Below are 12,426 nucleotides of genomic sequence, written 5' to 3' on the forward strand. Positions count from 1 at the left end.
TACTGGCGTGAGCCACTGCGCCCAGCCTAGGAAAGGTCTTTTTAAGCATAAAAGCTAGAGCCATGAATAGGAAAAGATTAATAAAATTGACCGACCTCTACGACATGAACATCCTTTCTGTACAAGACACCATAAACAACCACAAAAGGCAAGCAATATTCTGGGAAAGAGTTAATATCAAGAATTTTTGAAGACTTTAATGACACCTAGGCCTAGAGTTCTCATCTCAGGAGTCTCTCTAAATTGCTTGTTCTTTTGTTTTGTTTTGTTTTTTAATCACATGTCTCTGCCAAGATACATCTTCCCTGGCCACTTATATGAAGTAGCATCTCTTAAGAGATGCTCCATATTACCTGCTTTAAAAATAAACTAAGAAGGGCGGCGCCTGTGGCTCAGTGAGTAGGGCGCCGGCCCCATATGCCGAGGGTGGCGGGTTCAAACCCAGCCCCCGGCCAAACTGCAACCAAAAAATAGCCGGGCGTTGTGGCGGGCGCCTGTAGTCCCAGCTGCCCGGGAGGCTGAGGCAAGAGAATCGCGTAAGCCCAAGAGTTAGAGGTTGCTGTGAGCCGTGTGACGCCACAGCACTCTACCCGAGGGCGGTACAGTGAGACTCTGTCTCTACAAAAAAAAAAAATAAACTAAGAAAACACAGATGGGCACAGTGGCTCTCACCTGTAATCCTAGCACTCTGGGAGGCTGAGTGCAGGTGGAGACCAGCCAAAGCAAAAGTGAGACCCCTGTCTCTAAAAAAAAAAAAAAAAAAAACTAGCCGGGTGTTGTGGTGGGCATCCATAGTCCCAGCTACTTGGAAGGCTGAGGCAAGAGAATTGCTTGAGCCCAGGAGTTTGAGGTTGCTGTGAGCAGTGACATCATGGCATTCTACCGGGGGGACAAAGTGAGACTCTGTCTCAAACAAAACAAAACAAAAAAACAACACACACACACAAAAACACTTACCTCTGCCTGATATATAGTTGTTTACTCTCTGCCCCCACCCCCACTAAAGTATAATTTTGATCTGTTTTGTTCTTTGCTGCATCCAACCCTAGCACCCAAAACAGTATTTGGCACTTAGCATATGATAAAATATTTGTTAATAGGATCAACAGATGAATGAACAGATGCTGGAACTACTACAAAGTTACAAAGATAAGCCAAAAGCCAAACAGCACAATAGAAGAATAGATAGACAGGAACAGGCCATTCGCAAGATGAAAATAGCCAGTAAATGTATTTAAAAATGCCTATCTTCAATTATAGCAATAGTAGAATACTAACAGTGAGAACATAAATTGACATACCTTTATGGAAATCAACTTTTTTAGCAATATGAATTAAGTCATAAAGAAGTCTAAAGTTTTTTTCAAAATCTTAGGGTGGTACAAAAGTTTTTATTTTTATTTATTTATTTAGTTTTTTGAGACAGTCTCACTTTGTTGCCCTCAGTAGAGTGCAGTGGCATCATAGCTCACAGCAACCTCAAATTCTTGAGCTTAAGCAATTCTCTTGCCTCGGTCTCCCAGGTAGCTGGGACTACAGGCACCTGCCAAAACGCCTGGCTATTTTTGTTGTTGTTGTTGTTGTTGCTGTCCTTGTAGTAGTGTCATTGTTGTGCTAGCTAGCCCAAGCTGGGTTCGAACCCACCAGCCTCAGTGTATGTGGCCTGCACCCTAGCCATTGAGCTATGGGTGCAGAGCCACGAAAGTTTTTATTACATGGACACCTTGCATAAAGCTTACATTGGGTCTTTTCATGTGCCCACACCAGAATAGTCTTCATTGTATCAAATAGGTTTTTACCTCTCACCCCCCCCCACCCAAACTCCAAACTTTCTGATTCGATAATTACTCCTTTAGAAAAACTGGAAGTCCTAGCCAGAGCGATTAGTCAAAAAAAAAAAAAAAAAGAAAAAGCATCCAAACTGGGAAGGAAGAAGTAAAATTATCTTTGCAAGTAATATGATCTTATATGTAGAGAACCCTAAAAATTACACATACACACACTTCTAGAATTAATATACACTTTTTTTTTTTCAGACAGAGCCTCAAGCTGTCGCCCTGGGTAGAGTGTCGTGGCGTCATAGCTCACAGCAACCTCCAACTCCTGGGTTCAAGTGATTCTCCTGCCTCTGCCTCCTAAGTAGCTGGGATTACAGGCACCTGCCACAATGCCTGGCTATTTTTTGGTTGCAGCCATCATTGTTGTTTGGCAGGCCTGGGCTGGATTAGAACCTGCCAGCTCAGGTATATGTGGCTGGCACCTTATCCACTTGAGCCACAGGCACTGAGCCTTAATACAAATTTAACAAAGTTTCAAGATATAAAATCAACATGTAAAAATTAGTTGTGTTTGTATACACTAACAGTGAAGAATCGGAAAGGGAAAGTAAGAAAACAAGTCCACTTACAACAATATAGAAAGGAATAAAATACTTCGGAGTAAACTTAACCAAGGAGGTGAAAGACTTGTGTGCTGAAAATTCAAAACAGTGAAATAAATTAAAGAAGAAACAAACAAATGGAAAGACAACCTATGCTCATGGATTGAAAGAATTAATATTGTTAAAATGTCCTTCAACACAAAGCAATTTATAGATTCAATGCAATTCCTATCAAAATCTTAATGGTACTTTTTGAAGAAATAGGGAAAAAAAAACTAAAATTCATGTAGAATCTCAAGGGACTCCAAACAAAGTCAAAGGCCTCACATTTCCTAATAATAAAACACATTATAAAGCTATGGTAATCAAAACAGTGTGATACTGGCATAAAGATGGACATACAGACCAATAGACTAGAATGAAGAACCCAAAAGTAAATCCTCATTCATATGGTCAAATAATCTTCAACAAAGACTACACAATGGGGAAAGGATGGTCTTTTAAACAAATGGTGCTGGGAAAACTGAATATCCACATGCAAAAGAATAAATTTAGACTCTTACTGTACACCATGTACAGAAATCAACTAAAAATGGATTAAAAACCTAAGTGGAAGACCTAAAACGATAGATGTAAATATAGAGAAAAACCTTCATGACATAGGATTTGACAATGATTTCTTGGATATGACATTAAAAGCATAAGCAACAAAAGCAAAAATAGACAAATGGGATGACATCAAACTTTATAACTTCTGCTCATCAAGGGACACAATCCACAGAATGAAAAGGCAACCTACAGAATGTGAGAAAACATTTGCAAATCATCTGTCTGATAAGAAGTTAATATCTAGAACATATAGAGAACTCCTACAATGAAAGAAAACAATCAGATTTTTAGGTTTTGGGCAAAGGACTTGAATAGACTTTTCCTCCAAGAAGATACACAGATGGTCAATAAGCATATGAAAAGATACTTATACCAGCGAAGCACCCCCAGAGAAATGCAAATCAATGAATTACAAACCTTGCACTCTTTTAGGATAGCCACTATTAAAACCCAGAAAACAAGTATTGTCAATGATGTGGAGAAACTAGAACCTTTGTGTAATGTTGGTGGGAATGTAAAATAATGCAGCTGCTATGGAAAATAGTATGGGGGTTTCTCAAAAAATTAAAACTAGAATTATTTTATGATCCAGCAATCCTATGCCTGGGTATAAATCTGAAAGAATCAAAAACAGACTCTTAATGAGAGATCTGAAAACCCATGTTCATAGAAAGATTATTCACAAGAGTCAAGAGGTGGAAGCAATTCAAGTGTTGTCCATCAATGGATGAATGAATAAGTAAAATGTGCCACATACATTCAACAGAATATTATTCAGCTTTTTTTTTTTTTTTTTTAGAGACAGAGTCTCATTTTGTTGCCCTCGGTAGAGGGCAGCGGCATCACAGCTCACAGCACTTGGCCTTAGGCGATTCTCTTGCCTCAGCCTCTCAAGTAGCTATTTTTTTGTTGCAATTTGGCCTGGGCTGGGTTCCAACCTGCCACCCTCAGTATATGGGGCCTGTGCCCTACTCACTGAGCCACAGGTGCCGCCATTTTTTTTTTTTTGAGACAGAGTCTCACTTTGTCACCGTTGGTAGAGTGCCATCATAGCTCACAGCAACCTCAAACTCTTGGGCTCAAGTGATTCTCTTGCCTCAGCCTCCCAGATGAGGTCTCAGTCTGGCTCAGGCTGTTCTCGAACCCGTGAGCTCAGGCAATCCACCCACCTTGGCCTCCTAGAGTGCTAGGATTACCAGTGTGAGCCACCACACCCGACCTTATTCAGTTTTAAAAAGCAAGGAAATTTTATCATGTGCTACAATTCGGATGACCTTGAGGACAATATGCTAAGTGAAATAAGCCAGTAACAAAAAGGCAAATACTATATAATTCCACTTATATGATGTATCTAAAGAAGTCAAACTCACAGAAACAAGGCTGAGCGTGGTTCACACCTTTAATCCTAGCATTCTGTGAGGCTGAGGTGGGAGGATCATTTGAGCTCACAAGTTTAAGACCAGCCTGAGAAAAAGTGAGACCCTGTCTCTAAAACTAGCCAGGTGTTGTGACCAGTGCCTATGGTCCCAGCTACCGGGGAGTCTGAGGCAAGAGGATAACTGAAGCCCAAGTGTTTGAGGTTGCTGTGAGCTATGACACCATGGCACTCTACTGAGGGCAACAAAGTGAGACTCTGTCTCAAAAAAAAAAAAAAAAGAAAAGAAGTTTCCTAAAACTCATAGAAACAGAAAGTAGAAGGGTAGTTACCAGGGGATAAGGGGGGAGCTGGAAATAGAAAGTAGTTCCACAGATACAGAGTTTCAGTTCTGTAAGATGAAAAAGTCCCAGAGATGGGTTGTACAAAATAAAGCAAATTATTAAGGAATAGGTAGAATTATGATCCTATTAATGCATAATTAGATATCAGATTCTATATGTTTTTATGCATGAAATTACCTGAAGTAAATGTTACAAAAAATGTCAACTGTGGTTATCACAATGTAGACAGATTTCAGATGTTTTTTTAATTAATATTTTTCATAACTTTCTACACAAGCCATGTATCATTTTTACACTCAGGATAAAAAATGAGCTTTCTTCTTTTTTTTAGAGACCCAGACTGGAATGCTGCTATCACAGCTCACCGCAAACTCCAACTCTCAGGCTCAAGCAATCTTCCTGCTTCATCTTCCTGAGTAGCTAAAATTACAGGCACACATTACCATGCCTGGCTAGTGTTTTTATTTTTAGTAGAGATGGGGGTCTTACTACATTACCCAGGCCTCAAGCTATCCTTCCACCTCAGCCTCTGAAAGTGGAATTGCAGGCATGAGCCATTGCCCCTGACAAAAAAAAAAAAAAAAAAGTGTTATAATATTTGCAGTTCATAACAAAAGAAATTAAAAGAAAAGGTGTTTCCAGGGATACAAGCTGGGCTTTGGCAGCTATCTCTGGGAAGCAGGCAGCCCTACCTGGACAATCCCCAGCTTGGGGTTCTGCCCAGAGCTCTTCCTGACAGATGCGGTAGTGTATATTCCCATCCGCGTCACAATGAGAAGAATCCTGACTAATTTCACAATTTTTATGGCACTTCAGGTTTCCCTTGTCACCAACATGCTAGGACAAGTCTTCCTACCTCAGCTTTGTCTCAACTGCAAATGTCACTTTCCATCCCTAAATTTGGCCCGGTCAGTCCCCAAAGCTAAGTATTCCCTGGATCAAAAATGACCTCCTGAAATTCAGTCCTTAAGGACACCCTGTGAGTAGGATGTAAAGAGACGAGTTTTCAGAAACTTCTGTGTAAAGGCACTTGCCACTTCACCTCTGTTCTGGGGCTTTTTCCATGGAAACTAACTGAGTGTCTCTTACCACCAGAGGGCGCAGTACCCTTCCCTCAAGAGGCCAGTTGATATGAATTGGGGTCAGCACTACAAAAAATGAAACTCCAGACTGGCTAATTATTTTTTCTGCAATAATCCCAAATGGCTTAAGCAAACATGATGATGTTATCCAAAGAATATTACTTCTTGTAAATGAACTGCAAACTCATCTCAGTTGGGGCAGACAGATTTTCTGGGAAAATGTTTTCACATCATAATTTTTAAACTTAGAGAAGTCATTTTAACCAAAATAACTGGTATCCTTATATCCAGGCCATAGTAACAGTTGTCCCATGTGACTATCCATCACCCTGTATGTCATTTTTGACTATGATATTTTTTCACATTACATTTCTAACGTATAACCTCTTAATGATTTGTCTTTATTATTTATTTATTTATTTATTAGACAGAGCCTCAAGCTGTCACCCTAGGTACAGTGCCATGGCATCACAGCTCACAGCAACCTCTAACTCCTGGGCTCAAGTGATTCTCCTGCCTCCGCCTTCCAAGTAGCCTGTAGTAGGGACTATAGGCACCCACCACAATGCCCGGCTATTTTTTGGTTGCAGCTGTCGTTGTTTGGCGGGCCCGGGCTAGATTCGAACCCGCCAGCTCAGGTGTATGTGGCAGGCGCCGATGATTTGCTTTAAAATGGTTTGTTGAGTACCACCTTATATGTCAAACACTGTCTCAAGTGCTGGGGATATAGTGTTAAATAAACAGGGGCTGGGTGGGGATCTTGCCTGTAATCCTAGCGCTTTGGGAAGCTGAGGGATGAGGATTGCTTCTGGCCAGGAGTTTGACCTTGCAGTGAGCTGTGATGACACCTCTGCACTCTAGCCTGAACAACAAAGCAAGATCGTGTTATAAATAAATAAATAAATAAATAAATAAATAAAGGCTCAGCGCATGTAGCTCAGTGGTTAGGACACTGGCCACATACACCAAGGCTGGGGGGTTCGAACCTGGCCTGGGCCTGCTGAACAACAATGACGACTGCAACAAAAAATAGTTGGCTGTTGTGGCAGATTCTTGTAGTCCCAGCTACTTAGGAGGCTGAAGCAAGAAAATCGCTTCAGCCCAAGAATTTGAGGTTGCTGTGAGCTGTGACACCACGGCACTGTACTGAGGGCAACATACTGAGATTCTGTCTCAAAATAAATAAATAAATAAAAATAAAAAAAGAAGAAAGAAACAAAAAGTCCTTGCCCTCATGGGGCTTATACTCCTGTGTAAGACCCACCCTTTGTTGAATACTTACCACTGGCCACGCTCTTTAATTTGCACTTACTCCTCCCCTAGATTTTTGGGAAAATTTTCAAATATGCATACAGAATTGAAAGAATAATATTATGAACACTGGTATGCCCTGTGTTTAGAGACACCAATTATTAACATTATGTTTTCTTTCTCTCTCTCTCAATATACATAAACCAGGCATGGTGGCTCATGCCTGTAACCCTAGCACTTTGGGAAGTTGAGGGTCACTTGAGGCCAGGAGTTTGAGACCAGCTTGGGCCACATAGCAGAGGCCCTATTTCTCCAAAATTAAAATTGAATATGGTGGCTGGGATGCTGAGGCAGGAGGATTACTTGAGCCTAGGAGTTTGAGGCTTCAGTGAGCTATGATCATGCCGCTGCACTCCAGCCTACGCGATAGAACAAGTCTTTGTCTCAAATATATATGTATTTGTATATATGAAGTATGAATATATAGAGTGACAGATATACAGGCATATATTGATATATAGAAAGGTATATATAGAACAGTTTTTTGATAAACCACTTGAAAATAAATTATAGATATCATGACACTTCACCTTAATATTTCAGTACATACCTCTTAAGGAAAAGGACATGCGGGGGAAAAAAAAAGAAAAAGAAAAAGGACATGCTCTACTAACCATAAGACTATCACACCCAAGAAATATAATGATGATCTATATTATTTTATAATCCATATTCAAATATCTGCAGTCACCCCCAAAATGTCCCTTACAGCCCTCCCCAATTCAGGATTTAATCAAGGACCATGCGTTGCATTTGAAGGCTGTGTCTTTTTTGCTATCTTTTTTTTTTTTTTTTTGAGACAGAGCCTCAAGCTGTTGCCCTGGGTAGCGTGTTGTGGCATCACAGCTCATGGTAACCTCCACCTCCTGGGCTTAAGCGATTCTCCTGCCTCCACCTCCCAAGTAGCTGGGACTACAGGTGCCAGTCACAACGCCTGGCTATTTTTTGGTTGCAGCCATTGTTTTTGTTTGGCAGGCTCGGGCTGGATTCGAACCAGCCAGCTCAGGTGTATGTGGCTGGTGCCTTAGCCGCTTGAGCCACAGGCGCCAAGCCTTTTTTTGTTATCTTTTAATCTAGAAGAATCCCTCATCTTCTTTGTCTTTCAGGATATTGACAGTTTTTAGGAGTCCAGACCAAATGTACTGAATGCCCTATCATGTGGATCTGCTCTTTTGTTTTCCCAGGATTAAACTTTTTTGGCAAGAATACTACCGAGGTGATGGTGTGTTTTTCGAATTGCTCCTCCACATCAGGAGGAAGTAATTAATACAAATTCATCCCATTCTTGATGATGCTAAGTTTGATCTCTTGGCTAATATGTCTTCACTGGAAAAGTACATCTTCTCCTTTGTAGTTGATAAATAATTTGTGGCCTTCAAGACTGAAAATATCTTGTTCCCCAACCACTTTTTTTTGAGACAGAGTCTCACTATGTCCCCCTGGGTAGAGTGCTATGGCATCACAGCTCACAGCAACCTTAAACTCTTGGGCTTAAGCGATTCATTTGCCTCAGCCTCCCAAGTAGCTGGGACTATAGGTGCCTGCCACAACGCCCGGCTATTTTGTTGTTGCAGTTGTTTAGCTGGCCCGGGCAGGGTTTGAACACACCATCCTCGGTGTATGTGGCTGGCTCCGTAACCACTGTGCTACGGGCGCCGAGCCACCCCCAACCACTTTCAACCCAGCAGTTTTTAGCATTCTTTGATGATCCCTGCCTGGATTGTTCTGCTTGTGGTTGCTAAATGATAATTTTCTAATTCTATCATCACTTACCCCTTTATTAAATAATATCCCTTCCAAAAGTGTTCCCCCACCTCTTTTTTTTTTATCTCTTCATTTAATTTATTTCAAAGTAAATATTATAATGCTAAATTTTTTTTGTCCAGGACATAAATGTTAGGGATCATTGTTACGTTAATTTACCTAAATGCACACTTTAACAGTTGATCACCCCACCTCTTATCTAGAATATCACTATGGACTCATGGATTCTTTTTTATTCAATATATTATAATCCATTACTATTGTTACTCTATTTTCCTTTGGTTTTACTAGGGTATCAATGAATAAAATGAGATGCATAGATCTTACGTGTATAATTTGATGAATTTTGACATCTCTATATACCTATTGTAACCAACACCCCAAATTAATCAATACTCAATGGATACGGAATATTGTCATTGCTCCAGAAAATTCCCTCATGCCTCTTCCCAGTCAACTCTTACCCCCCAAGTCACCACTGCTCTAATTTTTATCACCATACATTTTGACTGTTTTAGAATTTCACACAAATGGAAGCAGATGGGAGATGGTCTTGTGTGTTCCACTTCTTTCATTTAACATGTGTCTGAGACTCATCCATGTTGTTGATATGTCCGCAGTTCACTCCTTCTCACTGCTAGGAAGTGCGGAGTCTCAGAAAATAAGTCCCTAAAATGACAGACTCAGAGCAGCTCTCTCTGACTTTCTGCTGCTCTCCCATCTCTGGCTTCTCATTCTCCCCATGGCTAGCTGTAGAAACTAGAATCCCTCATCCCCAAGGTGCATCACAGAAACCAGAACTTCTTTTCCCACCAATGCCAGTCATAAAACCTGAACCGATTACTCTAACCCAGGGGAGGGGAATCTGCAGCCTTAAGGCCACATGTGATCTTCTAGGTCCTTCAGTGCAGTCTTTTGACTGAATTCAAATTGTATGGAACATATCCTTTCATTTTTATTAATATTTTTTTTATCTTTTATCTTTTTCTTTTATTTTTATCTATTTATTTACTTTGAGACAGGATCTGCTTAGAGTGCCATAGCGTCACAGTTCACAGCAACCTCAAACTCTTGGGCTCAAGTGATTCTCTTGACTCAGCCTCCCAAGTCGCTGGGACTACAGGTGCCCTCCACAACACCCAACTATTTTCTTTTTCTTTTCTTTTTTTTTTTCCAACTATTTTCTTTTTTATTGTTTCAGTTGTCATTGTTGTTTTAGTAGGCCCGGGCCGGGTTCAAACCTGTCAACCTCAGTGTATGTGGCCAGCACCCTACTCACTGAGCTACGGATGCAGCCCTTTATTTTATTTTTAAAATAAACATTTAAAATTCCAAAGAATAAAATGAGTTTCATGGCTGGGTGCAGTGGATTATACCCTCCCTAGTACTCTGGGAGGCCAAGGCAGATGGATTATTTAAGCTCAGGAGTTCCAGACCAGACTGAGCAAAAGTGATAGTCAGACTCTACTAAAAATAGAAAAAACTAGCCAGGCATTGTGGCAGGCATCTGTAGTACCAGCTACTCGGTGGGAGGCTGAGGCAAAAGGATGGGTTGAGCCCAAGAGTTTGAGGTTGTTGTGAGCTACGATGCCATAGCACTCAAACCAAGACAACAAAGTGAGGCTCCATCTCAAAAAAAAAAAAATAGGCCAGGTGATGTGGCTCACTCTAATCCTGCATTGTGGGAGGCCTTGAGCTGAGGACTTGGAGACTAGCCTGAGGAAGAACAAAACCCCTTTTCTAATAAAAAGAGAAAAAAACTTAGCTAGCCTGTTATGGTGGCACCTCTAGTCCCAGCTATTTGGAAGACTACTAAAAATAGAAAAAACTAGCCAAGCACTGTGGCAGGCGCCTATAGTTCTAGCTACTTGGGAGACTGAGGCAAGAAGATCACTTGAGCCCAAGAGTTTGAGGTTGCTGTGAGTTAGGATGATACTATGGCACTCTAGCCTGAGCAACAGAGTGAGACTCTTCTGTACAAAAAACAAACAAAACCCCCCTACAGATGGAATTGATTGAGCTCTTAATAGATGACATTTTAAAGTCATTGCTGGAGGCTAAGAAAGATCCAACTGAAATATGAAAAAATGCAGTAGAATACTCACATCTTTGGCAAGACACCCCCAAAATGCTTGCTTTTCAACCACTTATTGCTGTGAGTCTACATTCTCCTACCTAACCCAAATCAAGACGCCCTGAAGGTCACGGATGACTGATACCCATCTAGAGGATCAACTGACACTGTGGACCTCCATGCTACAACCAAGCATTTAAATGCTTTCCAACAAAAAGCAGATACTACAAAGTCCCTGAAAAGCTAGTTAACTTTAAAATGAACAAATAGTTTTTATTTTTTGAAATTATTAAGTACATAGCAGTTACATTTTTACAAAATAAAGTGCAAGAATAATGTACAAGAAAGTACCACAAATACTGACACCAAGACAGGAGATGAGGAGTGTGACAATATTTCTCATTTCATTTCATTCCATTCAAACTGTGTTCATTAATGAGGTCTCATCAGTTTGTTTCAACAGTGTTGGAAACATCTTGTATCCTATTCTCAGTCTTGACCTTGCATTAGGATCACCTGGAGGGCTTGTGATTGCTGGGCCCCATCCCAGAATTTCTGATTCAGAAGGTTTGGGCTGGGACTGGAGTTTCACCAGTCCCTTGAGACGCTGATGCTGCCAGAATAGTGACCACATTTGAGAACCACTGATCCAGTGGCACATACTATGTTGAAATCTCGCGTGTCATAGCAGTAATGTCATTTGGAATGCTTGAACAGGCTTGCCATGTGATGGCAGTTTTTACGCAAAGTTTTTAACTTTACTGAGAATGTAAAAAAAAAAAAAAAAAATCAGTTGGATCGGCCAATATTGTTATTCAAAACACAACTTTGCAAATATTTTCCAATTGAGATTGCCTTTCAGCTAGAAAAATATTAATTTTATTCTTGTATTCTTATAATTTGCTTTGGAATTTTCTTTAGGACAATCAACTTTGATATAGTAAATGATATGGTCTTAGCTCTAATCCATGAAGATTTGTTTTTAAGAAATTGACTTTTAATAGCTGGGCATTGTGGCAGGCACCTGTAATCCCAGCTACTCCGGAGGCTGAGGCAAGAGAATCGCCTAAGCCCAAAGATTTGGAGGTTGCTGTGAGCTGTGACACCACAGCACTCTATCGAGGGTTAATAAGTGAGACTCTGTTTCAAAAAAAAAAAGAAATTGACTTTCACGTCTTTCTCCCACCCCCACATATATATGAATTTCAGCAGTTTTTTTGAAGATTTACAACATAAAAAGTGTTCCAAATAGCATTATTCTTAGACATTCCTAACAATTTTAAAATAGTTATATTTTCAGTAATATTTGTTACTCTATCTCATTTAATGCCTTTATATTTTTCTGGACTAATTTATAGTGACCAAATTGCAATTGTCAATTTTCTAACTACTTGTAATTCAGTTTTGTGGAAGGAGATGAACTAAACAACATAACGAGACGAAAACAGTCTTATCAGTGAGATAAGGCATAAACTAAGGATCACACA

General features: G+C 40.3%; 1 long non-coding RNA gene across 1 annotated transcript in view; it reads right to left on the minus strand.

Annotated features, from left to right (window-relative positions):
• The window catches only part of LOC128573628 (uncharacterized), a 100,731-nt gene extending 98,527 nt beyond the window's left edge, over positions 1-2,204 (minus strand). The window contains exon 1 of the long non-coding RNA XR_008376500.1: positions 2,095-2,204. This is a non-coding gene — a long non-coding RNA (uncharacterized LOC128573628). The remainder of the gene's footprint in view (positions 1-2,094) is intronic.
• Positions 2,205-12,426: the final 10,222 nt, after the last annotated feature.

The sequence above is a fragment of the Nycticebus coucang genome, chromosome 21 (genome assembly GCF_027406575.1).
Source record: "Nycticebus coucang isolate mNycCou1 chromosome 21, mNycCou1.pri, whole genome shotgun sequence".
Lineage (NCBI taxonomy): Eukaryota > Metazoa > Chordata > Mammalia > Primates > Lorisidae > Nycticebus > Nycticebus coucang.